General features: G+C 37.2%; 1 protein-coding gene across 1 annotated transcript in view; it reads right to left on the bottom strand.

Moving 5' to 3' along the window:
• Positions 1-15745: 15745 nt before the first annotated feature.
• Positions 15746-27989, bottom strand: part of zgc:172282 (leucine-rich repeat and fibronectin type III domain-containing protein 1-like protein) — a 145663-nt gene continuing 133419 nt past the window's right edge. Inside the window, exons 6-7 of the mRNA XM_016238505.1 lie at positions 26808-27128; positions 15746-15959 (exon numbers count right to left, since the gene is read on the bottom strand). The gene's annotated coding sequence lies outside the window, so the exon portion shown is untranslated. The remainder of the gene's footprint in view (positions 15960-26807; positions 27129-27989) is intronic.

Here is a 27989-nt window from a genome sequence, read left to right on the forward strand (position 1 = left end):
ATTATTATTATTATTATTAATAATAATAATAATAATAATAATAAATTACACTAAATTAAACTGAAAAACTTTCTTTTTTTCTCATTGTTTCACTCTCTTATATATATATGTGTGTGTGTGTGTGTGTGTGTGTGTGTGTGTGTGTGAATAATATAGAAATGTAAGTAATGGCATTCTAGTTAACAAATGCAATCATAATACATGTATTATTTAATAAAAATTATTTTCCTTTCTTCTCTTCCATAATGTATATTATACTGTACATAAATAAATATTGCCCTTTCTGCCATTCCGTACTGTTCACAGATAAAAAAAAAAACATGGACAAATAATATAATCAATGCATTTCTAATAAAAAAATGCAGATATAATAAATGTAAATGTTATAAATGTTTTCAAATAATATATTTTTACTTAATCACACTAAATTAACCTGACAATCTTACATTTTTATTTTTCTCACACTGTTTCCCTTTCTTCCCTTTTATACTGTATCGTATTTATACCATTCATATCTATCTCTATCCTTCCATACTGTTCACATGTTTCAGTATGCTGTGCATGTCACAAACCCATGTCTATCATTTAGTGCTCCTAGATAAAAGCAGTGTCCTGGTCTGTCTCAGCTGTTTGGTTTGCATCAGCTTCCTCTGTGATCTTGACTTATGAGGTGCGATTATTCCGGCAATTGTTAATGGAAAAATGCACTGGGACAGGCAGGGCTGTTTATGGATGCTTCTCAGCCTCTTAAATTATGGATTTCCTCTGCCCTGCATCTTCCTTTGCCCCTATCAACTTTGTTACTTTTATTTCACTTTTTATTGGGTGAATAAGCAGACTGAATTCTCGAAAACAAACAAGTAGACAGAGCTACATTAAAGATCCAGAACCTGGACAAGTTGATTTTTAGTTATGGAAAAAAAGTTGTAGTTGCAAAACTTTTAAAATATATATCTTAATTGAGACAATCCACACAAAACTACCTATCAAGAGACAATGCTGGGTAGATTACTTAATTGTAATCTGTTACTGATTACTCTCACGAATTCGGTCCATGGACTTCCGTTTATTCACCACCAGAGGTCACCCTTTCCATTACATTGACTCTCGCACAACACAAACTGTTACATAGCACCCCGGACTACATATCCCATCATTCTTTGCACGATTTGCACACTGCACTGATTGCACCCATTGCACACAGCTGTTTCTAATCACCTCACTCACTATATAACACCCACTCTAACCACCTTTCTCGGCTGAGTATTGTTTAGCCTGTACCCCTTTCCGAGTCTCTGTGTTTTCCTTGTTTTGCCTTGCCTTGTTTTTTGTGGTTTCTTGTCTTTGCCTGTTTTCCTGGATTTCTCCCTCTCGTCTCGCCCCTGTGATTCTGTCTGCCGATCGGTGACCTACGCTAGCCCTAGGACTATTCTTGTGTTTTTGCCCGCCATATACCTGTTTGCCATTGTTCGACCCTGCCTGTTATACCACGTCTCTTTAATAAAAGCTTGCAGATGGATCACGTCTCGTCAGCCCCGTTACAATTACAAATTACATGGACATTGTAGTCAGTAACGTAATTTAGGTTACTCATGTAATGTAATTTAGATACTTTTTAAATATTTTATTTGTTTACCTGCATGTCAATGTGACCATTAACCAGCATTGGAGAACTGTATATATGTAAATGTGTCATTAAATGATTGAAATATTAACTTTAAGTCACGGGAGGACTTCACAATATTTTAGTTCAAAGGGGTTTGACTGACAAAGAGTTTGGGAACCCCTGCTGCATCACAAGAACAGGCATTAGCACACATGAAAAAAGCAATTGCATGGTCAAAGTCTTCCAGTTACGCATTGTTAGTGTTTAGTAACTTGCATAATTATTTGTCTTATACATGGTATACTTGACTGAGAGGTGCCTTTGTCCCCAAATCCAGAAGCATGGATCACAAATTAATTCACATGACATTTACATGGCCATCCTATATTGTGAATATTCAAAGCTAAACAATATAAATGTTTTACAAAGGGAAAATTAAAAGAAAGAGAATCAATAAATTACGAATCATTTACTGCTAGTGTGTGAATAATTTGTAATCATGTAATCCATAAAAAGTGAATGTATCTGATTATGAGCATTTTAAAACATAATATAATCTAATTACAATTACTAAATTTTTGGAATCTGATTATGTAATCCAGATTACATGTAATCAGTACTGCCAAGAGATGGTACATAGCATCATAGGCAGATGGAATTTTATAAAATACCTTTTATTCATTCATTTATTTTAGTGCACTGCCTTGCTGACTTTTGCCTTCACAGACCCTTGTGAAAAATAAGTTCACGTTAGTCTGCTTTAAAAAAGAGTACTTATTTTGGAAATAATACTTCAAAAGAACATTATTTTATTGAAACTTGTATGCACTGTATTTAAAATATTTCTAATTACATATTTGTAATGAAGAACGTGCAGTTTAGTACACTTTATATATAAACTTATATCAAAATGTAATATATGCAATAAATGTAATATTTAATAACACCCTACGGTACAGTTATAATCAAATGCTTTACATGTGCTTTAGGACGTTAGTCAACACATTATAATAAGAACATTTGTTTACAGTACTGTGTTCTTCAGTGTTTAAAGAAACAGTCATGAAGGTGTCTTTCTTAAAGTACACTCAAGTGACCTTTTATTTAATTAATATGCTATTTTCTGCAATCATTTTTAATATACTTTTAAGATTTGAAGTTCACTACAAGTGCACGTTTAATAAAACTAAGCTCTTTTTTTTCAAGAAGAGATCTATTTTCTCAGCATCCTATAACCTAGATGAAGTACGAAACTCTACATGCAGTAACTCCACATGGGAGACATGATTTTAGCAGAAAGTGATGTTAGCATTTAGCTAATGATCAGCTTGTCAGTCACAAAGCAGAGCATGATGCCCTAATAAGCATTAAAAATACATAACAAACACAAATATGGCTCTCTTTTTGGTTCACTAAAATCTTAAGGCCTGTATACTGCAAATCAGATATACTAGTATTTCTTTGAAATCAATTCAATTAAATTGAAGTTTATTTGTATAGCGCTTTTCACGATACAAATCGTTGCAAATAAACTTTACAGCAAATTAAGTTTCAACAATATTTAGTAGTAGCTTATCAGTGGTGACTGTCAGTTAATGTACATATGGCAGAAATGTACAGAAAAATCAATTAAAGATGTAATCAGACAGACGATGAACACTATGACAGCAATTATTATATGATGCAATCAAACTTACAGCAAAATTTGGTAGTTCTGTATGTTGTTTCATGGTGGTCATCATCTGAGGTCTTCTGAGGGGTTAGCATCATCTCTTCTCAGGTGTTCTGGATCCAGACTGAAGTTTGTGTAAATCCTAGTTACCATGGGATGTTAATCCTGTGGCAAAAACAGAGAAACAAATAGAGACATAATAAGCGTAGCTGCTGTTCCAACCAAGCAAAATTGATTTGTTTAACCCAAGCTAACGAATAATAATGTGCATTTGATCAGATATAACTGCAGTACAATATTATGAGATGCATTATTTGAATGCTTGGCCAAAGAGATGTGTCTTTAATCTAGATTTAAACAGAGAGAGTGTGTCTGAACTCCGAACGGGCTTATCACGGGCAATTCCAGAGTTTGGGAGCCAAATGCAAAAAAGCTCTCCCTCCTTTAGAGGACTTTGCAAAAGTCCAGAGTTTTGTGACCTTAGGGAGCGTGATGGATTGTAGCATGGTAGAAGCATGGTAGAAGACTAGTTAGGTATGCAGGAGCTAACCCATTAAGGGCCTTATAGGTAAGTAATAATATTTTGTAACTGATACGGATATGTAATATGATCATATTTTCTTGAGCTGGTAAGGACTCTAGCTGCTGCATTTTGGACTACCTGTAGCTTGTTTATTGAAGATGCAGGACAACCACCTAGCAGTGCATTACAATAGTTCAGTCTAGAGGTCATGAATGCACGAACTAGCTTTTCTGCATCAGAAACAGGTAAGATGTTTTGTAACTTGGCAATGTTTCTAAGATGGAACAGTGCTGTTTTTGGGAAATATGATTTTCAAAAGACAAGTTGCCATCTAATTTAACATCCAGATTTTTGCCTTTAGAGGAAGTAACAGTACATTCGTCTAGTTGCAAATTATAATCCAATAAAATCTGTGTACTGTTTTTTTGGTCCAATAAGTGATATCTCTGTCTTATCCGAATTTAATCAATTTTAATAATATAATAAATAATAATACATTTAATTAATTTACATTTTTAATACACTCTTTTAGCTTAGATAATTTAGAAGTTTCATCTGGTCTTGTTGAGATATATAGTTAATCCCGTATTTTCTAATAATATTACCAAGGGGCAAGATGTATATTGAAAATAGCAGAGGACAGATCCATGTGGCACTCCATATTTTACTGCTGATAATTGAGATGACTCCCCATTTAAATGAACAAAGTGGTAGCTATCGGACAGGTAGGATCTAAATCATCTTAAAGCCTGCCCTTGAATACCTGTATAGTTTTGTAATCAATCTATGAGTATGTCATGAACTATAACAGTGGTTCCCAAAGTGGGTGCCGTGACAACTGGATAGGGGTGACGTAGAATCTTAGCTTTTTTCCAATTTAAACAACCTAAAATAGTATCGTACCATATAATAACTTTTTACAGCATATATAAAAAAATAGGCTATATCAAAACACAAACATATGAGCATGTCCAAACTAAAATAAATAAGTGAAAAAACACTGATATATTTCATACTTATTTAAAGTTTAAATATGTATTTACCACCAATTGGACTGTTCTCAGGAGAGAATCACCCTGTCTGGTCCGCCCTTTGTATTGGTGCGCGCTCAATTTTATATCTCACGCAATGATTGACAGGACACGAAATTTGTGTTGCTGCTATAGAAGGTGTTGACAATTCCCTTTCAAGGGAACTTCGAACTGCGTCCTCTAGGGGTCGCTATGTGGAACACCTTCAGTGTGACCGCTGTCTGAATCATATATCTAAAAACGACAATAACATTGGTCTGCGACAGCCTATAATGTCACTACCGGTGAAAAATATATCCTTAAACAAGAATTTGGTTTAACTGTATAATCTGTATAAGTATGGAGATGCTTTGCTTTTTTTCTGAACTGGTGTAATACATTTTAATATTTTATTAGGCTATCTGTTGCCTGTGTTGTTACTGTTGTCATATTGTGTGTGATTTTAATTTTAAAACCCATTTTGGGTTAATTTAACCCAGCAGTAGGCCTATAGTAAATTGCAAACAATATTTGAATTAAATAAAACAGTCCACCATGTTTATTGATATATTACCTGATATATAATGTATGTATGTATGACCTAATGTATAAACATTAGTTTCAGAGCAATTTGCTGTAGCCACTTACCCTGTAACTACATGGAACAAGGGGGGAACAAAGCACCACTTTAATTTACAGCCCGCAAATGTTGCATTTACCCTGTAACTACGTGGAACAAGGCAGAAACAAAGCACCACTTTAATTTACAGCCCGCAAATGTTGTATTTACTCTGTAACTACGTGGAACAAGGGGGGAACAAGTCATGATTATGAAGGTGTCATGTCAGTCTTATGCACACCCCTTCAAGTAAAGTGTAACCCACTATAATTACAAAAAAGTTACACTGTAACTTCAGTTTACTTACGCAGTTCTTTGCAGGTTGCATATCTGGTTGTTACCCCCTTATTACCCAAATTTAACACATTGTTCCCTTATACCTACACATATGTTCTTTATAGGTACATTATAATTACAGAAACGTATACCGTAAATTCAGTATACTTACATAGTTATTTGCGGGTTGTAATCTAAATCGTTACCGTTAGCATTAAGCTAAACACGACTAGGAGTGCATGTTTCTCGCCAGAGGCTTTGCTCTGATACCTGCAGTTTCACACAGCCCGCGTGCTGTGTGTGTGTTGAAGAGCAAGCGCGTTCAGCTCTCGAGGGAGTTGGATGCGCTCTGCATTCATTGCTTATTTCTTGTGAGGGATAAACATGAATTGAACGTGCTCGTTTCATGAGGAGGCGGCTTGTGCTCAATGTGATGCATTCGCGGGACTATGAAGGGGATGTGAGTATTTCACCATTTACCCGAGTTTGTAGATAGCATTTGCATGAATGCGATGCATTCGTGGCAGCAGTTTTCGTTTGCGCTTGATTTCCGAGGTAATCTAGTGGTTGGGAGGAGCGTGTTTAGCTCCCGCGGGAGCTGAATGCATGCTACGCGTTGTGTCGTGGTGAGAACATGGAAAAGACCTGACGGGAAATTTCTCCCTATTTATTTCTACCTAAGTAATTTCCTTTTGTTCATATAGGAAATGTATAGTGTGGATCTGTCTGCAGTTATTGGACAGATGGTTTATATCATGTCCTTCTCAGATAACCACATTATACTGCAAAATAAAAATAAAACAATTCTCGTCCTGCATATTCTCATAGCTTCCAGCATACTAGTTATGCCAACATCGAGGGGATGCGTGAGAATGGTTATGAGAAGATGCCACCTGTTGAAGAGACGCTGGCCTGCTATCTCTCCATGGGTGAGATATCTTCTCTTAAGGCAAGGCAGCAGGTCAGGCTGCAGTCTCGTTGCACACCATGGTGATGCTTCAGACTTTTCAGGCTAATCTGCTGAAAGACCTGGATAAAGGCAGGGTCTATCCCCTGATGAGGTGGCTGAGTTGCGTCGCACCACTGAATTTGCTCTCCGTGCCCCTAAGCAGGCCGCCACTGCCATTGGCAGATCCAAAAAATGGCAGCCATGGTGGTTATGGAGAGACATCTGTGGGTGAGTCTGGTGGTTATCGGGTCGAAAGAGAAGGACTTTCTTCTTGACGTGCCGGTTTCCCCTTCTGAGCTTTTCGGCACTTCCGTCGAGACGGTAGTCGTGAGGTTTTAGGAGGCCAAGACATGCTTGACTGTCTTTAAATCCTTCATTCCACGAGGGTCCAGGCTTCGGATTTTGCCTCCAGCCTATATCATGAGCCTGAGTCATGCGCGGGAGCCATGGTTGGTGAGTGTGATCTATTTTTGTCCACTTTACTGCTATTTCTTGTGTATTTGATGCTAGCCTTTCTCTGCAGCGCTACTCGGACCTGTTCTGTTTTTCTGACTTTAGGTTTGACCCAGCTGCTAAGTCAGGACATCCTGCTGTTGACCGATTACAGTGATGGTTTCAGTCATCGGTTCTGGTTCCAGGCTGGTGATAGCCGTCATCTTCGGCTTGGACACGCAGCCGCATCAGGTCCCCAGTATAACGCTGTAACCTCAGGACCTGTGAGTCCTTCTCGTGGGCTAGTACTCTTCTGAGTACATGCTTCGCGACATGCTCCTGATCCTCTGGCCAGTGCAAACTACTAATTTATCACCCTGAGAGGTCTCCCGAGATTTGAATCATTCCTTAACCTTCATGCACATTATCTGAGCTCAATGCTCCATAGACGGTCGGGCCCGTGGTTCCTCACTGTCACACTGACCTTATGGTTGAACCAATAATCACCCCTCTGTGGAGTGGGCTGGAGTACACTGCATTCCCTGAGGTAAGAGGGATTTTTGCTTCTGTGGGAAACTCCTCATTTGTGCTTCTGCTCTGAGGAGTAGTAAGCTGAATGGTTATTGGGTCCCGCTATTTCTTCAGATTCTATCGGGTCTGGTTATACGGGACCTACGCTCTCTATCGAGATAGAGCGCATGAGACCGTGTCCAGCTGCACCAGTGGACTGTCTCTTATTGGGCCCTGCTGGGTTACCCCTTCTAATCTAGCACCCCCTTCTGGTCAAGATAGAAGTGCTCCCCTCTCTGTGAGGGTTAGCTAGGAGTCGCTCCATGGCAGTGACATCAGGTAGTTGGGCCGCTTGCTGCTTCACTGATAAGCTGCCTCTATTTGGGTCAATTCAGGCAGTGCTCCCCTCACCTCAGAGGGTTGTCTTTGAGCCTGCCGCTCCCGATTGAGTGGCTGAGGACTTCTGTGAATCTGTGAGCAGATCTCTATAAAATCCATACTATGGTGGTGTGTGCACGCTAAGCACTCTGCGCACTTTCTAAAATCCACATGGTGGTAAGTGTGCACACTAAGCACTCTGCACATTTTCTAAAATCCTGTATGGTAAGGGTTACACGTTGTTAGCCTCGTTCCCTTATTCTGAGTTGGCTTAGACCATGGTACTCGCCTTGGGTTCCACTCAACTAGTGTGTCTCTGTTGACACACTTTTAAAGCATCACTCTCCTCACTGTAGAGGGTCATTTATGAGCATGGTGCTTTCTTCCGAGCGTTCAAGTTCTCTCCCCTTCTGAGGAGTTGAATTCCCTGCTCCGTGGGCTGTTCTCGTGGTGGTGTTTAGCAATAATCCCCTCTATTGCCTATGAGCACGCTACTCCTTTTCTGAATTCGGAGTTCTCCTTTCACGGGGAGAGTTACGTTCTCTGTTTTCCCAGAGCACCTGGAACCAGCAACATCAGGTGACTTGGCCCTTCCTCTGCCTCCCTGATGTGCTGAGTTTTTGGCTAAGATTGCAGTACGCTTACCCTTCAGGATTTCTAATGAACATGCTGTAGGTCGAGCTCCCTCTCGGCTGAGAGCTGGGTGTTATGTTCCCTCAGCTAGGTAACTTACTGCTAGCCATTCCAGCATTATATCATGAGGATGAGTTGGTGATTCTCAGACGTATTGTTCTTGGGATGTGCCATTTCCACCTATGGTCTGCTCCTTCAGAGTGCCACAAGGGCCCCTTAGAACGGTATATTTAAAATCCATGATATGGTAAGTGTGCACGTGAAGTACCTGTGTACTTTCTAAAATCCACACTGTGGTAAGTTCGCACATTAAGCTTTTTGCGTTCTTTCTAAAATCCTGTATGGTAGGGGATATGTGCGGCGGCTTCGTGCCCTTTCTTGAGTCGGTTAGGCCCCGGTTCCACCTTGGGCACCACTCCACCTATGTATCCTCAGGATACCTACTTTAACAGGGTGTTGCTACTAGGGGTCTGTTGAGACAGTTCCTTCAGCAAGCTCATGCAGAGCAAGCGGTAGCCCCCTAGTTGACAGGCCAAGACCTAGTACGATTCTAGGCACTTGGTCGTATCCCCTTAAAGGAATCTACTCCTGCTTCCAAGCCTTGAGCTCTACTCCGGGCCCAGGAGTTCTGGCCCTAACAGGTAAGTTTTTTGGAGTATGTAGCTTAGGCCTTTGGCTGTAGGGGATAATGTCACTGACAGCCGTCTAGCGTCCCAGGGGCAACTCCCTTAAAGCTTTGGTAGAGTTGGTACTTAGTGCTCGCCTGTGGTTTGGCATGCACTCCCCTCAGCATGGTGGTGTGGGTATACCGTTCCCCATAGCGACCCCTAGAGGACACAGTTCGAAGTTCACTTGAAAGGGAATGTCTCAGGTTACGTATGTACCACTGCGTCTTCTAGGTTCCCTGCCATGCTTTGGAAGCAAGCTTCAGACGAAGAAGCGGATGCAGTGTTCTCCAAGTGCCTATTTATACTATAGTCTCACCGGTAGTGACATCACAGGCTGTCGCTGGCCAATGTTATTGTTATTTTTAGATATATGCTTCAGACACCGGTCACAATGAAGGTGTTCCCCATAGCGACCCCTAGAGGACGCAGTGTCTCGTTCCCTACTCAGGGAACCATGGTTACATACGTAACCTGAGACGTTTTACCAGTGTGAAGCCACAACACTGGTTATGTCACTTGCCCACCGCGGCACCGCCCCCACCGTCGTTTTGATTAATTTAGTTCACTACAATTAAAACTGAATGCGGCTGCTCAATGCAGCGTGCCGAACGACAGTCACATCACAGATCAGATCACATTTATCACGTTAGGAGAAGCTGACAAGAAGAGTGAGGTGAGATGGACAAGACGATGGCAGAAGAGTTTCAAAACGACAAGCGCCTGTTTTGAAAAATATATTTTGGATTTTGAAAAGCTTGTTGATTTCTTCCATTTATCTAAGGTGATATTCAACGTTTTTTAAACATTTATTTCTTATTTATTTGGTTCCACAATGTTTGCTGATTTAAATTTATTTAAACTGTTTTTGTTGTTGTTGTTGTTTTTTACATCAATGCCATGTCTCTAAGCTTTCTTATTCGTTTTGCTAATAAACGTCAGCTTCTTATTTATTTGGTTCCACAGAGTTTACTGATCTTCAGTTTTGTATAGGCTACCTAAACTTTATGTAAGTTATTTGTTATTTTGTATTAGGCATATAGCATGGTGTATTTTTATTCGTTTTGTTAATAAAAGTTCTATGTTCTACGTATTTTTATTTGTTGCAATTGACACCGAATTGCCTCTAATTTGAAACTGAAAGTAAAATGCGCTTTTACACACTATTTTAAATGGAAGGAAAGCGAGGAAAAGAGGCAAAACTATCCCCCCTCTTTTTCTCATTGTCACAACCCTAAATTATACCCATCTATCTCAGAATGCGCCGTCAATGTGCTGTTGCCGTTTTCAACTTATTTCTATGCACAGATATTTTAGTTTCTTTTTTAAGTTATAAAGTCAGGCTTGAACAAAGTAAACGAGAAACTAAAGACAAATCTTTAAATGTGTTTTGTTCCAATGATACTCACATAAAGTAAATGTTTCAAATCAGTCTGACATGTGTCATCCAGTTGTAAAAGACAGATGATTCATTTGAATGGGTTGCTTCACCTCATTTTATGTCTGTTGTGATGCATTCATAATAAATTCATGCTGCTGTTTATGCTTCATTTGTTGTTTGCTTATCTGGATTTAATTTCATATATGTTATGTACAGTGGGGCAAAAAAGTATTTAGTCAGCCACCAATTGTGCAAGTTCTCCCACTTAAAAAGATGAGAGAGGCCTGTAATTTTCATCATAGGTATACCTCAACTATGAGAGACAAAATGAGAAAAAAAAATCCAGAAAATCACATAGAGATACTTTTTTTGCAAGAAGGAGCACAATTGAGCAGACACAACTTTTTCTAAAATTGTAGACATAAATGGAAGATTTGAAATTGGTCTATACTTTGCCAGTTCACTAGAATCCAGTTGTGGTTGTCACGATTCACACTGGGAGCACAGGAACAAAGGAGCGAGGAGACGAGGAGTAAAGCAAATTCCAAAGTCTTTAATTAAAAAGTTGGGAACACAGGAACACGGGAAACAAAGAACACAAAATTACCTTTTACAGTGGACGCTAGACACTAGGAAACACTGGGTTTAAGTAATGGAGCAAACAAAGGAACTGACGAGATGATTAATAAACACAGGTAGAAACTAATGAACTGTAATGAGGAACAGGAACAGGAAAAACAAATATGGGCATAATCATAAACATGGAGCACGTGGGGGAGGAAAACACAACACGAAGCATGGAAGAGAGTCTGACATTACTCCCCCCTCCTGGGAGCTGCGTCCTCGCGCCACACAACATCCAACGGGGAGGGGGGGTGGGCGCTCGTACCTCGTAGAGCGATACCCGTTTGGGGAGCCATGGCGGAGCAGGCAGCTCAGGAGGCCATGGCAGATCAGCCTCCAAGGCCGTGGCCCCCGCCTCTATTTTAGACATCTTGGCAGGAACGGGGTCCTGAGGGTGTTCTGGAGGAACGGGCACTGGTGGACACTCTCGAGGCACGGGCACAGGAACGCTCTCTGGACTGGATTCAGGGTCTGGAGCCCTCCTTGGGTTATACTCGGGGATAGAAGCCCTCACTGGGCTAAAGTCGGGGACAGGAGCCCTCCGTGTGCTAAATTCTGTGTGAAATTTCTGTGTGAAAAGATGTTTCTGACCTGTGCAGGCCGAGCAGTAAATGGTTCAAAGATGGAGCTCAGCTGGACAGAAAGGACCGGATCCTGGCGCTGACCAACCTCAAAACAGGGGATTCTGGGATATACTCCTGCTGTGCTCAAAATGCTGCTGGAAAAGTGTGCAGTAACAACAACATCACCCTCAATATTTTTGGTAAGATTATAAGGTTTGAATAGATTAATAATTATTTATTAAGGTTTTTGGTTTTAGCCAGGTTTCAGTCAAGCAGAGTACATCAAAACTATTTTCTGTGATCATTTCATTTACAATAACTGTTTTGGGTGCGAGTGATCTAATGTTTAGGAGCCCAAACTTTAAAAATGTCTTTTGTTCATTTATTTTACATTTTTCTGGTTTAATCACGATCAGATTTTTTCTAGATCCTGCATTAAATGTATATTTTGACCTCACTATTTGGGGAACAGACACAGTCTTTATAGATTGGACAGCGCAAGTACTTCTATCATTTAAGTGGGTAGAACAAAAGCCATCATATAAGTTATTTGAGAATTGGCTTACTAGTCATATGGAGTATGACTGTCATTCTGTCGGCGCTACAGAGCACTGACCACCAGAACAGCCAGGCACAAGAACAGTTTTTTCCCGCAGGCTATATTCAGCCTGAACAACTAATCTTTCATAATTATACATCATCCATCACAACTAACATAGTTATCTGGCATATTTACATTAAACTGCACACTTTGTAAATAACATATCTGCACACTAATAACATATCTATACATTTATCTAAACAATAAAATGTTTTCCTATACTTCTATTTCTGTATATAGTACATTATTTTATGTTTTTTTTTTATATATAAATTTTTTTATATTAGTTTTAGATTACATCCCTACTGTGTTATTCCTATGTATGCCTGCACTATCATGTATGTCTGCACTATGTTTGTACTTTCTTCTACATTGGAATCTCATGTCGTCAAGTCACATTCCTTGTGTGTGTAAACATACTTGCTAATAAAGCTCTTCTGATTCTGATTCTGGAGCATAGCGTCCTGGAGATGTTGTCCGACAGGAGTTCTGCTCCGACTCTGCTGGAGTGCAGGCCATCAGCACGAAAAAGCCTAGGACGCTCCCAGAAAAGATTCCAATTATTAACAAAGAGCAGTTTCTGTTCTTTACACCATGACAATAACAATTCATTTAAAGCAAAAAGTCTACTAAACCTTTCGTGTCCTCGTCGAAATGTTTCAATGATGTGAAATGTCAATAATAAAAAATAAAATTAAATTAAAAAAATCTCGCCAAAAATCACTTCAACACTAACTATTCCTCCCATATATGGCAGAAATACAGTTTTTTCCCGCAGGCTATATTCAGCCTGAACAACTAATCTTTCATAATTATACATCATCCATCACAACTAACATAGTTATCTGGCATATTTACATTAAACTGCACACTTTGTAAATAACATATCTGCACACTAATAACATATCTATACATTTATCTAAACAATAAAATGTTTTCCTATACTTCTATTTCTGTATATAGTACATTATTTTGTTTTTTTTTTTATATATAAATTTTTTTATATTAGTTTTAGATTACATCCCTACTGTGTTATTCCTATGTATGCCTGCACTATCATGTATGTCTGCACTATGTTTGTACTTTCTTCTACATTGGAATCTCATGTCGTCAAGTCACATTCCTTGTGTGTGTAAACATACTTGCTAATAAAGCTCTTCTGATTTCTGTATATAGTACATTATTTTATGTTTTTTTTTTATATATAAATTTTTTTATATTAGTTTTAGATTACATCCCTACTGTGTTATTCCTATGTATGCCTGCACTATCATGTATGTCTGCACTATGTTTGTACTTTCTTCTACATTGGAATCTCATGTCGTCAAGTCACATTCCTTGTGTGTGTAAACATACTTGCTAATAAAGCTCTTCTGATTCTGATTCTGATTCTGGAGCATAGCGTCCTGGAGATGTTGTCCGACAGGAGTTCTGCTCCGACTCTGCTGGAGTGCAGGCCATCAGCACGAAAAAGCCTAGGACGCTCCCAGAAAAGATTCCAATTATTAACAAAGAGCAGTTTCTGTTCTTTACACCATGACAATAACAATTCATTTAAAGCAAAAAGTCTACTAAACCTTTCGTGTCCTCGTCGAAATGTTTCAATGATGTGAAATGTCAATAATAAAAAATAAAATTAAATTAAAAAAATCTCGCCAAAAATCACTTCAACACTAACTATTCCTCCCATATATGGCAGAAATAATGAGAGGTATATGCTAGTATGCCATGCTAGGATGATTATCAAAGAGGAGTGGTAATTACCTGACACAGCAACATATGTAATGGCAGACAACAAGGTGGCTCAGTAGGTTTTGGAACAGAGCCATTGACTTGACCGCTATTAAATAAACAAATAGTTCATTATGGTCATTTTCTGTAAGTAACAAAGAATAATTTCTCTGAGTAATGTCTCCTGGACACGGATTTGATGCAGTTGTTGACTAATACAGATTTTCACATTCATCGGCTGTGGAGTTTAATCCGTGACTGGGACTGGAAACATTGCCCTGGAAATTGGCCATATGGTTTGACAAAGTAAGGTTTCCCCTGAGTGATTGTGTGGCGTAGGAGTGTGAGGATCTTTTGCAGAAACACCTTTGAGTAGGTTGTGACATTACGTGTCTACATTCTGTGCCGAGAAATACAAATGGAGTGAGATTTCCAGAGGCACGGAGACAGGGGTGCATAAGGTTGACCATATTCAGCCACTCAGTCGCTAATGGACAATTTATGTCAGCTAGACTAAAAAAGATGAGTCTGAACTCTAAGGTGCAAGTTTAGTCGGAAGAAAGAATGACTTTTAAGACTAAAATGTCTATGTCTGAGTTAAGGAAAATTGGATGAATGCAGCACCCCTGTTGATGGTGGGCATCCCAGAATCCAAGGTATTATACAATCTAGACAGCCTTTACTGATGCAAGATGGCCTCTCACTACGTTTCCCAGTTTTCCCGCTAGATGTATTGAAAAAAAAAAAAGAAGCCATTAGCCACCACTTTAACCAGAGATAAAACATTAACTAATGTTGATAAAATCATTCAACTCTCATTTCTAACAGAAGGGCAGTGTTCAACAGGAATCTTGGGAAAGGACACGGTCCTGTGGGAGGGGCCAACCTTATGACATCACCGAAGGTGCAGAGAGATAAATGCTGTGTTTAGATGCAAGCGAGAAATGGAGGAGACTTTTTGAAACCCACTGGAAGAACCTTAGAAGTAGGGCAAGATGGACACTTCCACCTGCACACTGTCTTTTATTTTTAATATGTTATATTAGTGTATTAATATATTAATATATCAAATTATATATATATATATATATGTATATATATATATATATATATATATGTATATTGCAATGGATATTTGCTGTCAATAGGAAACTGTCATTGCTATGATTGGAAATGCTGACAGCTTAAGATACAGATATGTAAGATATAGCTTTGTCAACTCTGACAAATTTAGCCTGTGTAAAAATAATTCTTGCATGTATAGCGATAATTGTACTGTTTGCAACTTTTCTGTAAAGAGAAGTGAAAAGACACTACTTGTTAGAAGTGTAAATCAATTTGCAAGAAATTCCTAAAAGGAACGTCAAATGCTAAAACAAGCCCATTAGAATTGAGCCAGTCTTTTATTTTATTTAAAAAAATCACACACCATAAAAATCACATGTACAAAACTATAAGATCTTAAATTGATTTATGTACAGTTACAAAATCAAATGGCAAAATAAAAAGTGACCAAACAACTCAAATGAACAGGTATACTTGTACTCCCATTCAGGACTGTTACTGCTGCTGCTGCTGTTGCCATCTGTTTGTTGCTTTGAGTCCTTCAAGTTTGAGTTCTCACTGGACGAGAGGGTAACAACGGACAATGTAAAGTCAGAGGAGACGCAGGATGGCAGATTGATGAAAGTGCAGAAAGCACATACATAATGTTTACTTTGTCCCATCTGAGTTTCCTCTCACTGGTGCAGTTTGCATGATTGAATGGCTGGAGGATGATGAGTATCTAGAGAAAACAAGAGAAAGAATATCAGACTCTTTGGCAGAAGGTGTGATGCTTCTGAAGAGATAAGAAAATATTGCAGGCCCTGCCTAGTCATCGAGGAGCTGCTTACAGGTCAGCCAACATGTAATTTAGAAGAATGATCCGGTTCAATAAAATATATGCTTTATTGACAGCGTTTGTGGCATAATGACTAACAGAGCAAATTTACTTGTACAGAAGTATAGGGACATAGCGGAGGGTCAGTGTCCTGCTGTGTTTAGCTCCAACCCTAAAAAATTACAAGCTGATCAAGATGTTCAGAATTACTTGAAAATTAAATTGGGATCAGTACAAAAGTCTACAGGACACTGAATAGATATATATCGTTATATCATTCTATCCTTCGATTGTTCTATCTATCATTCTATCTATCCATCTATCAATATAATGTATATATTGTTCTATATTGTAATATCTATACACCTATCATTCTGTTTATCCATCTATCATTTTATTCATCCATCTATTCTTCTGTGTATCTATCATTCTCTCTATCTGTATATCATTCTATTTATCCATATATTGTTCTGTGTATCCATCTATCATCATATGTATCATCTATCATCTATCTATTTACCATCCATCGTTCTATTTATCTGTATATTGCTATATCATCTATCGTTATATCTATCCATCTACCGTTGCATTGTTCTATCTATCTATCTATCTATCTATCTATCTATCTATCTATCTATCTTTCATTCATTCTATCTAGTGTTCTAACTATATCGTTCTAACTAGTGTTGAGTAAACATGTCTTATTGTTATCAATGCTGCAAACAGTTGTGGTGCTTAATATTTTTATTTTTTTTTCCAAAATATTGATGAATAATTTCAAAAGAACTTTGAAAATAGAATTCAAACTTATCTGAAAATATTTTATAACATACGGAAGTGTTTAATGTCAATTACTTATGTCCAATTTAGCATTTTTGCTGAAAGAAAAAAAAATGTACTGACCCCAAATTTTGGAACCAACTGTTTTTTTTGTAAAAACAAAAAAACAAATGTTTTGTAATATTATAAATTATATTTATGTATATAATCTACCAATATAATGCATATTCTTGTATGACTGTGCATTTTAACAGTTATTCCACAAATGCATTGTGGATTATACAATGATCAACATTGTGCCACAGATGCTGTGGACTGAGTTTACCTTACACTCAACCCGATGTTTCCTTTATAGCCTGAAGTCTTCAAAGACCAGAGGGAATGGGTGAAATTGGCTTTCATAAGTGCTGATTGTGACATCTAACATTACATTGATCTTACATGCATAAAGGAACAAAAGGAATGAACAGCAGTGCTGGCATCCTCTCAAATATATGATGCTGGTCTCCTCTTTGTGCTTCTGGACCCTTTGGATGGGAGAACAGCTGATATAAATGTTAATTTGTTGGCTGGGGCAGCAAATGGTGCCGCCAAGCTCTGGGAAGCTTGAGAGACCATGAAAGCAGCCAGGACTAAACAACATGTCTGCCAGCGACTCGACCCATACCTATTCTATATACCCGTCAGATAATGCGTTCCCAGAGACCACCTTCAACAGCTCAACACCTGGACAAAGACCTCCATCTTTGTCCTGTTTCAGCAAACACCACAAATCAGTATCGAATCAAAACGTAAATGAACGTCCATCAATATTGATCTAAATTATGTCACAACTGATTTATTTTTAGCTCAGTCCTGACAAAAGAAAATTCATCGCCATGGATTTGGCCTCTAGAGTGGCCATATGTTCCAGCCAAGCACTGAGACAGATACTGGATGTTTCACACCGCATGTGGGCTCCGAGATGGATCTGTCTGGAGCCTCGCGGCTCTAAATGACAGCATAGACATGACAGTAGACAGAACACACAAGCAAGACCATCCAAACATATCTAAGATCAACAGCTCCGGGCATTTGCATATTAAGTGAGGTTTCGGTTCCTGCTTGTGTTAATCTCTGTTTTCTCCTCTTGTAGGCCCGAAAAGACGAGCCGTTCTGGTGTTTAATCTTGTTAGGTGAAAAATTGATGTTTTCAGTTTTTTTAAATGTGACAACATGAATTAATACAAAAAGAAAAGCTATATATGTTGTTCCAGTGAGAGGACTATTTCAAGTAAAGAAAGAAGATAAATAAACTTCAACTACAATCCCATTTTGTCACAAAAGCCTGATCTCTCCGCTATACAAACACTCACCCCGAAATATGTGTATAATTCATGAGAATTAAGTCAGGATGTGTTAAAATCATTTAAATTTACCCTGAAGCTTCTACTGCTTTTTATTTAATATAAATATGTTCATATGTTAACACCAGTGTATTAAAATATGCATTGTTCAAAAGTGTGAGGTCAGTAAGATAACAATAAGTAAGATATATATTATTTAGCAAAGATCCAATAAATTGATCAAAAGTGACAGTAAATACATTTACTGTGGGGAAAATATTTATTTGATCCCTTGATGATTTTGTAAGTTTGCACTCTTACAAATAAATGAAGGGTATGCAATTTTTTTGGTAGGTTTATTTTAACGTATAGAGACAGAATACCAACCAAAAAATCCAGAAAAAACATATTATGTAAAGGTTAGAAATGTATTTACGTTTCAGTGAGTGAAATAAGTATTTGATCCCCAAGCAAAACAGGACGTTGTACTTGGTGCAGAAACCCTTGTTGGCAAGCACAGAGGTGAGACGTTTTTTGTAGTTGGTCACCAGGTTTGCACACATCTCAGGGGGGATTTTGGTCCACTCCTCTTTACAGATTATCTCTAAATCCTTAAGGTTTATTGGCTGTCATTTGGCAACTCGAAGTTTCAGCTCCCTCCGCACATTTTCTATAGGATTGAGATCTGGAGACTGGCTAGGCCACTCCATGACCTTAATGTGCTTCTTCATGAGCCACTCCTTGTTTTGGGTCATTGTCATGCTGAAAGACCCATCTTCAGTGTTCTGGCTGAGGGAAGGAGGTTCTCTTGTTTCCACCTCCGTGCTTGACTGTAGGGATGGCGTTCTTGGGGTCATAGTCAGCATTTCTCTCCCTCCAAACACGGCGAGTCGAATTAATGCCAAAGAGCTCAATTTTGGTCTCATCTGACCACAGCACTTTCTCCCAAGCCTTCTCTGAATCATTTAGATGTTCTTTGGCAAACTTTAAATGGGCCTGAACATGTGCCCTCTTGAGCAGTGGGACCTTGCGGGCGCTGCAGGATTTAAGTCCATTGCGGCGTAGTGTGTTACCAATGTTTTGCTTGGTGACTGTGGTCCCAACTGCCTTAAGATCATTAACAAGCTCCTCCCGTGTAGTTTGGGGCTGATCCCTCACCTTTCTCATGATCATCCTTACCCCATGAGAGCTCCAGACCGATTGATGGTTGTTTTGTATTTCTTCCATTTCCGAATAATCACACCAACAGTTGTCTCCTTCTCACCAGGCTTCTTGCTGATGGTCTTGTAGCACATTCCAGCCTTGGGCAGATCTACAATCTTGTCTCTGACATACTTTGACAGCTCTTTGTCTTGCCCATGGTGATGGGAGAGGTTGGAATGGAAGATACAGATTGTGTGGACATGTGTCTTATACACCTAATGAGCAGACATTAGGAGTAACTACTTAAAGTGGCAGGATTAATCTGTGTTCCACATGGGCACATAACCAATCTGTGGGAGCCAGAATTCTTGCTAATTGGTAGAGGATCAACTACTTATTTCACTCATTGAAATGCAAATCAATTTCTACCCTTTATATAATGTTTTTTTTTCTTTTTCTGGATTCTTTGGTTGATATTCTGTCTCTATCCATTAAAATAAACCTACCATAAAAATTACAGACCCTTCATTTCTTTATAAGTGGGCAAACATACAAAACCAGAAGGGGATCAAATAAACATGTTCCCCACTGTATTTTGCTTTGTTTCTATTAATCAAAATATCATAAATAAATAACTACATAAATGAAAATGAAGCAAATTTCCATAAAAATAATTAATAATAAAACACACACACACACACACACACACATATATATATATATAAAAAAAAAAATTAAATTGTAATAATAATAAAAATAAATAAATAAATATATAGCAAAGCATTTGATTTTTCTATTGGCAGTGCAATTTTTTTAATCAGCCAATCGAAATAACTTTTGCAAGACTATTCCATGCATCAATTGCATTGCAGTACTATACTAAAGTCCTAGATGAAATCTTTAGCGTAAACACATTCAATCTTCTATATCAGAAACCGAGGATAGCTTTCAGCACTCCGAGTATCTTATTACTTGCTTTGGTTGCCATTATAGCTTTCATAATGAGTTATATCGCCACACCTTGTTTCTCGTCAGCACTATTGATTATGCAATTAAATCCAGCCTGACCATTAGATATCAAATAAAGGAAACTTTCAATGGATTTTGTGCAATCCCAGGGGCAAATGGTGAATGACAGCCAGGCATAAATCACAGAGGGTCTTTAATAAAACAGCAGTCTGTCATGCAAATGATGCACTGGGGAAAGATGGCCACATCACGTTCCAAAAGAGAGAAAGAGACTGGTAAACTCCATATATCACTTTATAGCACCAACATATTAAATTAACACATATGTGCATGGTAGAGCATGCATGCATGTATTAATTTTGTACTGCATAAACATTTTGTAATTTTTAAATGACAAAATTATAAAAATGTAATACATTATCTGTTAGTTACCTTAACATATATGTGATGAAAAAAAAACTGTTTAACAATGCATTATTTGTCATTTTACTGTAAAAAAACCCCCATATTTTCCCCCCTTGGAGGAAAAAAAACAATAAATTACTGTGTAATTAGAGTGAAAAATAGTAAAATGACATTCCCAGTCCCTGCATGAAGCACCACATATGATTGTTTTATTTAAATAGTTTAAATAATATTTTTGTTAGCAGTAATGTACATTAGGGTGTTTTGTTACATTTCCCATTATTTATTTAATGTGTATTGCATTAATTTAGTGTCATGTGTTTTACTCTCTTGGTGTTTTTGTCTTTGTTATATGACCATGTGCATGTCTATATATAAGTATTGTCCATAATTTATGGATAGGCAACTTATGAACTCCGATTCATCATGTGACTTTTTTATTGTGCCACCTATATAATTATGATGGCTATCAGTATAGTTAAAATATTTTGATTTATCAGATTTTGGCCAGAGCCTGCACTAATATGACAACCACAGCTGCCAGTTCTTAGCTGTATTATTATTATCATCATCATCATCATCATCATCATCATTATTAATATTATTATTGTTTATGTATTTTTACATACATAAACATAATATTTTTTTGTATTTTTATTATTATGTTTACGTATATGTATTTACTTTTTTATTGTATTATTATTTTTATATACAGTGCACTAAAGTAAAACACAAATTGTGAAATCTCACCTGCAAATTAATATAGTGAAAAGATTTTTAAACAAAATCACATAGTAACCTGTTGCATTTAAATCAAACATGGAAGAAAATCTACATAAGCACAAGTAAACACAACACAAGTGTTAATAAAATAAAGAAGCTGAAAAAAAAACTGGAATTTGAACCAACCTATTAAGCATCACACCATTAGATATTATCATTTTGAATAATCCATTCATTTTCCAAACTATCTATCTTATGTGAAATATTTTTTAATTAATTAATTAATTAATTAATTATTCATTCATCACTGAAGTAATGGACTTTGGACATTATATCCTCTTCCTATATTCTGAAATAATTTTATAAACCTTAAAATCCAGTGACCACCCCGACGAAAACAAGACGCATTTGGAGAAGTCAATGGGGGTGACCACTGAAATCCATCAGGTTAATCTATGCAGTAAGCACATTCACATATTCTCTGACCCTGTAAGGGAAGCATTTGGTCTCATGGAAAGGGCAAATTCGTGAGTCATTATAGGTTTCATTCCCAAATTCAATTTGCCAGAAAGTGCACCTTACGGGTCTCCAAGAAACAAAACATTAGCAACAAATCCAGGACCGAACCATTAATTTCAAAGAGCGTGGCTGTACTATGTGATTAACAATGCTGTGATAATTACTAATTAGAGAGTACTTATCTCAAAGAGGTGGAAGGTGGAACAGAGAATTAAGGTATCAACAGACATCGCCTCTGGGTGAGATGACACAGGATAGATAACATCGCCATCGACTCTTTCAACACCGCACTCACAGACAACATAACAACAATCGCAAGAACAGCTCATTAAACCAGCAGAAAAATATGATGTTGTCTATAAAATATAATTTTTAAGTTAGCAGTATCTGCAAATATTGTTGTAAATAATCTGATGCATTCATTTTCCAATTCCAATCCAAAACTGTTAAAGGACATTTCAAGGTATTTGCCTTGAGCTAAATGGTCTAAACAAATCTGAGATTATAGTGCATTTATCATCTTTATATAATTAATCATTATGTATCAATAATTTAAACCGTTAATGTCGTTTCTGTTTTAATGGCATTGCTGTGATTAAATGGCAAATAAGCAATCAAAACGGACAACCTTCACGAGCGTCTGAGATGGCAAAATGTGTTCAATGAGCTCATAAGTGTGTCATTGGCATGGAGAAGTGATTAGTCACGTAATGATTTTATAATTGGCGAAGAAATGAGGCTTGACAAGTCAAAGCGAAATGCTAAGTGAGGCGAAGGGGTGCCAACAACTAAAATACTGTGTAATTGCAGTTCAGTTGGACTATTTAAAAATGTAAAATTATAACAACTTAAATGCACCACTGAGAGAATAAAGCCAAAGTTCCAACAATGTTGGAAAGCTCAGTCATCGTTTAATAGAGCCAAAAAGTCATATGTGCTCTACCAAAAACAGAATGAAAATCTTCACAGTCATTCTACTCTTTCAAAATGTCTGGATGAAGAATTTAATGGAACCAATAACTGACATAATGAAACTAGTGACTTTTCCAGTTTCCAAAAGTGACATTTTAGCAAATTAAAATTGTCTTAGTGCTATTAAATTGCATTGTCAACTATATGATGTACCAACATGATCTCATGAGAATTGTATGTATTACGTATGTATTTTTACGTAAATGCATATAAACAACTTAACAGACTTATAAATGAATCCTTATGAATATTGAAATTGCGGCATTAACATTTTATGTTGCATTGTATTCAGTTGTCATATCAATAGCATTATGTTTTCAATCGCATTATTAAATGAAGTTTACTCTTAACATTTCATTCTGTTCTGTGTGATTTCTGCTGCCAACTCTTTTCGAAGAATATCATGTTAAACAAGACTACACTTTAAACCCTTAAAATTAATAACATTAATAATTCTGCAATTGTTTAATCATTACTTATCATGTAATATTTACTTTGTTTTCCATGAGACACAAAAGGCATTTTCTCCAAAATGCTGTGACTGACAATAGAACCATAAACTAGAATACACCGAAAAACGCAAAACAAATAATCAATTTTATTAGTGCGCTGTAATCCAAATTTTCAGAATCCATACGACTGCGAGGACAGACCCAAACTCAAGCCTTTATTCTGCAATCTTAATCTCCATCCTGAGCAGTGACCGTAAGCATCAAAGCCCGCATTGACGTGTTTATTACAAATTAAAAAATTGCAGCTTCAAGAACCTTTACAACAGGTTTTACGGCAGTAAAATTGATTGTTCATTGACTCGCCTGCTTCGTCACAGATTGTGACATGCCATGTTTCTTGTGAGGTGTGTTTGAATGAGAAACTTAAATTCTTCTTTGCACCACACACACACACTTCCCTTCCCTGCGTCATTGCTCCAGTCTTCAGTGTCACGTCATCCTTTGAAAATCATTTTAATATGCTGATTTGCTGTTCAAGAAATATTTATTATTATAATCAGTGTTAAAAACAGTTGTGCTGCTTAATATTGATTGATTGATCTATATTTTTCCAGGATTCTTTGATTTTTTTTTACGACATAAAATCTTTTAGTGTCACTTTTGATCACTTTAGTGCTTAATTGCCAAATAAAACTATTTATGTATATTTATAAGGGGTAGAACAACTTCTGAAGTCGACTTTTATGTGATGAAAGTTGAGTCGAAGTCGACTAGTCGCTGATGACGTCATTAATGAACAAATAAGTCTGGAGCTGTGACAAACACCTTGTGCACAGCTATGGCATATGACACAGCGCTGCCCACATGGCTGTTGCTCCTATAACAGCTTTTTTATCAGTTCTTTTGTCTTTGGGTCATTATACTTCTCAGAGATTTCTGCTCATTCTAAATCAGATACAGATAAAGTAGCACAGTAAAGATTACATTAATATGAATGCATTAGTGAGAGCGATTGCGTGTGTGAATTAATTATACCTGACAGCATCTCTCTCTACTAGTAGTGAAGCTGTGGAATTTAGTTATTAAGAAATATATGCTTGAACTTTTCAGTTTCTAAGCTATTTTATTGAAAAATCACAGAACAGTGTTGACAATACATTTCCGCGCTGAATGATAGGACCAGCGACTAGTCGACATCAAGCTTAAAGCGTCATGGCAGAGCATTGAAGTCGACTAGTCGATTAGTCGGTGCAACCCCTAATATGTATATATATATAAAAAATACCACAAAGTTTGACCAGTAGTGTATAATTTATGCCAAAGCTAAACACTATCAGTTTACTTATTTAGCTACTGCTGAGAGCGGCCTGATGATCTATATGTTGATAAGTTTGTCTATGGTCTGCTTACTCTTGCTTTGTATCACAGAGACAAATCTCAGGATGACACCTGACAGCTGGATTTGATTCACAGCTTCAAGCATTGAAACAGGAGAATAAACAACTCAATCAATCTTAACTTTGCCCCATCAAACTTTTAACTGCTCTCATTTCTCAAAGTCATGGAAAGCAGAAGCTTTGATTTTGGGATCAATAGCCATGTGAAGCACCAATCGCTGGCGTGTCAATTTTTCCTTGTCAGCTCCTTTAAATGGCAGACTTTTAAATGGAGTCCCACTAATTGCGCATGACGTCAGCATCACATACCTTTCTGGGGTCACAGACACCTTGGTCACACACAAATAAGATCAATATTTCATCAAGCGAGTTGCAACTTAATTGACTGCTTAATTTTTTTGAGGGCTGTTTATTCTCTGACAACAAATAAACCCACGAATGCAACTCCGGGGACATCTGTATCTTCATTTACGTGCTACTTGTATCATCCGATGTCTGAGTGCATAACATTCCCTGGTGCATTGGTTTGCGTGCAACATCCTGTTCATTTTTTTGACATGCTCTGTCAACCCTCTCTTCTGATGTCACAAGGCATTGTGGGAGAATTTTTAGCAACAGTTAAAACCACAGAAAAAAAATATCAGTATGATCAATTATTCATGAGACTGTTGCCGTTTTTGAGCTTGAATACATTCCACATATCCACTGTGCAACAACTATGCTGTATAGTCACCTTGTAGTGTAAATTGTGCATGGCTCAATTATAACCTCTGCTTGACGTCTAGCCTCGAACGGGGGAAACTTACATACTTGGCATTTACTACAGCCGTATGTTGGCATTTGTTTGCAGTCTGAGGAGATACTTAGAGATGAAAGGTACTGATTTTGCAACACAGCCAAGATAATTATATTTCCACATGAGTGATCGTGAGTACAGCGTCTGATACATGAAGCTGAGCTGCAAGACATTAGCTGATAACCTCAGGACAGACACAGCAATGTCAACAGAAGAGCCGAGTGTTCACTAATCACTGATTCTCATCTCATTTGAGTGAGCAAACCTATTTATTTAGGAATATCTGATGCAATGATGTCTGTTTCATAAAATAAACATTTAAGAATATTTCTGGTCACCAAAGTGAACCACAAAAATTAATACATAGTTCAATACAATACATAGATAATTAAACATAATTATATAGCATAAAATATATTATGATATAATGTAATTAAAACAACGTTGTGTTTTACATTATTTTTATGGTAATGTTTATGTCTATATGTGCACAATTTATCCACATAAATTGATTAAAATAAATATAAAATAATAATAATAATAATAATAATAATAACTGAGGCATCAGTATTAATATTGGAGATATTTGCCTTATTTTAGAGTACTTAGTAAAAAGTAATTAAACGTACATTTAAAATATTCCATCTTTATGTTGTTTATATATTAATTTGGAGATTCAGTGTGAAAATATATTTGTGATCACAAATTTTAATGTTGTGTTATTAATTGTTATTAATTACAGAATAATGTGCAATTAATTATTTTTGCTGCTAATTTAAAGTAATTGTTTTCTATTTTAATGTTTTAAAGTGCAATTTATTAATTTGAATCAATTTAATGCATCCTTGCAACTAATCGATTCAATATTTTCAAAAACACTACTGCACATTTAAACAGTTAGAAATTAATTGATCTCTACTGTAGGTGTATACACACACACACACACACACACACAGATGATGTATTTGGAAGAATTACAATACATTTAATTGTTATTATGTTTATGTAAAATAAGGCTGATGTCAAGTACAAAAGCATTTATTGAGAATAATGTTCTGTATAATTTCAATGTCAAAACCTTTTTAAACCAATCAAACTGACTGCATTTTGATTTATAGCATCTTGATAGAATACGTTATTATAATTACTAAAGGAAATGTTATACCCATTCAAGTTTAAGAAAAAAAAAAAATTCTAATGTTTCTATTTGCATTAGCAAAAGACACATCAAGGTGAGCGTTCTCTATATAAAAGAGCTGGTGTATACTCACTTCTTCAGCAAGGTGTCATTCTTCAACCCAGACCGTCCATTAAACAATGCATACTGTAGTCGGCAGCAAACATATAGACAGTCCCGGCTTAGAGGATGTAAAAGGCAATGTGTTCCAAAAGCCATCAATGGATAACAATTATTGTGCTCCATTTCCATTATTTTCTGTAGTGTATTGTGTCCTCAAATTTGTCCCGGTAGGAAACGGTTGTATAGTCCTTGGAATACAGTGTGAGGAGTGAATGCTCAGGGGAGAAAGTCCAGTAGGGGTTCAGACAAATTATTCCATATTCCTCCCCATAATCGGATGACCTGGCCAGCTCTGGGATGGGTTGAAAACAAGAGAGAGAGAGAGAGAGAGAGAGAGAGAGAGGCCAATGATAAACAAAACACTCTCAAAACCCAAATTAAGTGCAGATGTCTCAGCTGGTAGTGCCAATTTTTTTGGAAATACAAACCCGAATAGAGAACAAGAGCATCTGTCACACTACACAGAACTAAGATGAAACATATGTCATATGCACCAGACAGGACCGCCGATACTACATCAGTACCAGTGTAAAAAAAATAAAATAAATAAATACATAAATTTGTTTTGTGTCGGACAAAATCCGAGTCTTACTCTTTCATCTCAGGGTGCTTTCTTTTTTCTATAAAAAAATGAGTTTTTATGACTGTTTTAAGTAAAAAAAATATAATTTACAAAATAAATAAATGATAAAATATATTAATATATATATATATACATATGTGCGCGTCTGGCTGCCGCTCCGCACTGGGTTATGTGTTTGTTTGTGATCGTCTGTGTGCGCTACTTTACTACACTCGTTTTTGTTCCGCAAACTGCAAAACTGGATTTACTCTCCCTGCTTGGCTGATGGACTTTTGGCAAACTGGAGTCACTCTACTGCTTCGGACTAGTGTACTTTTTTTGTTGACGCTGGGAACTCCTGGTTGTCGGCCTGCTGCGAGCCCTCTCACCCCTCGATCCATTATCTGCCGGACTGACTGTGAGGTGAGCTAACACTCTTCTTAGCAGTCTCTCTACTGGCTTACTGTGTGGTCGGGTAGCTTTCCTCTCCGTAAGCTTTTATAGATGTTGCGATGGTTGTGGTCCTGGCTAACGCGGTGTTGCTGATAGCCGGATTTCTCACGGCTATCACCAACATGTCAAAGGTTTTGG

The sequence above is a fragment of the Sinocyclocheilus grahami genome, unplaced genomic scaffold (genome assembly GCF_001515645.1).
Source record: "Sinocyclocheilus grahami isolate Dianchi unplaced genomic scaffold, SAMN03320097.WGS_v1.1 scaffold541.1, whole genome shotgun sequence".
Classification (NCBI taxonomy): Eukaryota; Metazoa; Chordata; class Actinopteri; order Cypriniformes; family Cyprinidae; genus Sinocyclocheilus; species Sinocyclocheilus grahami.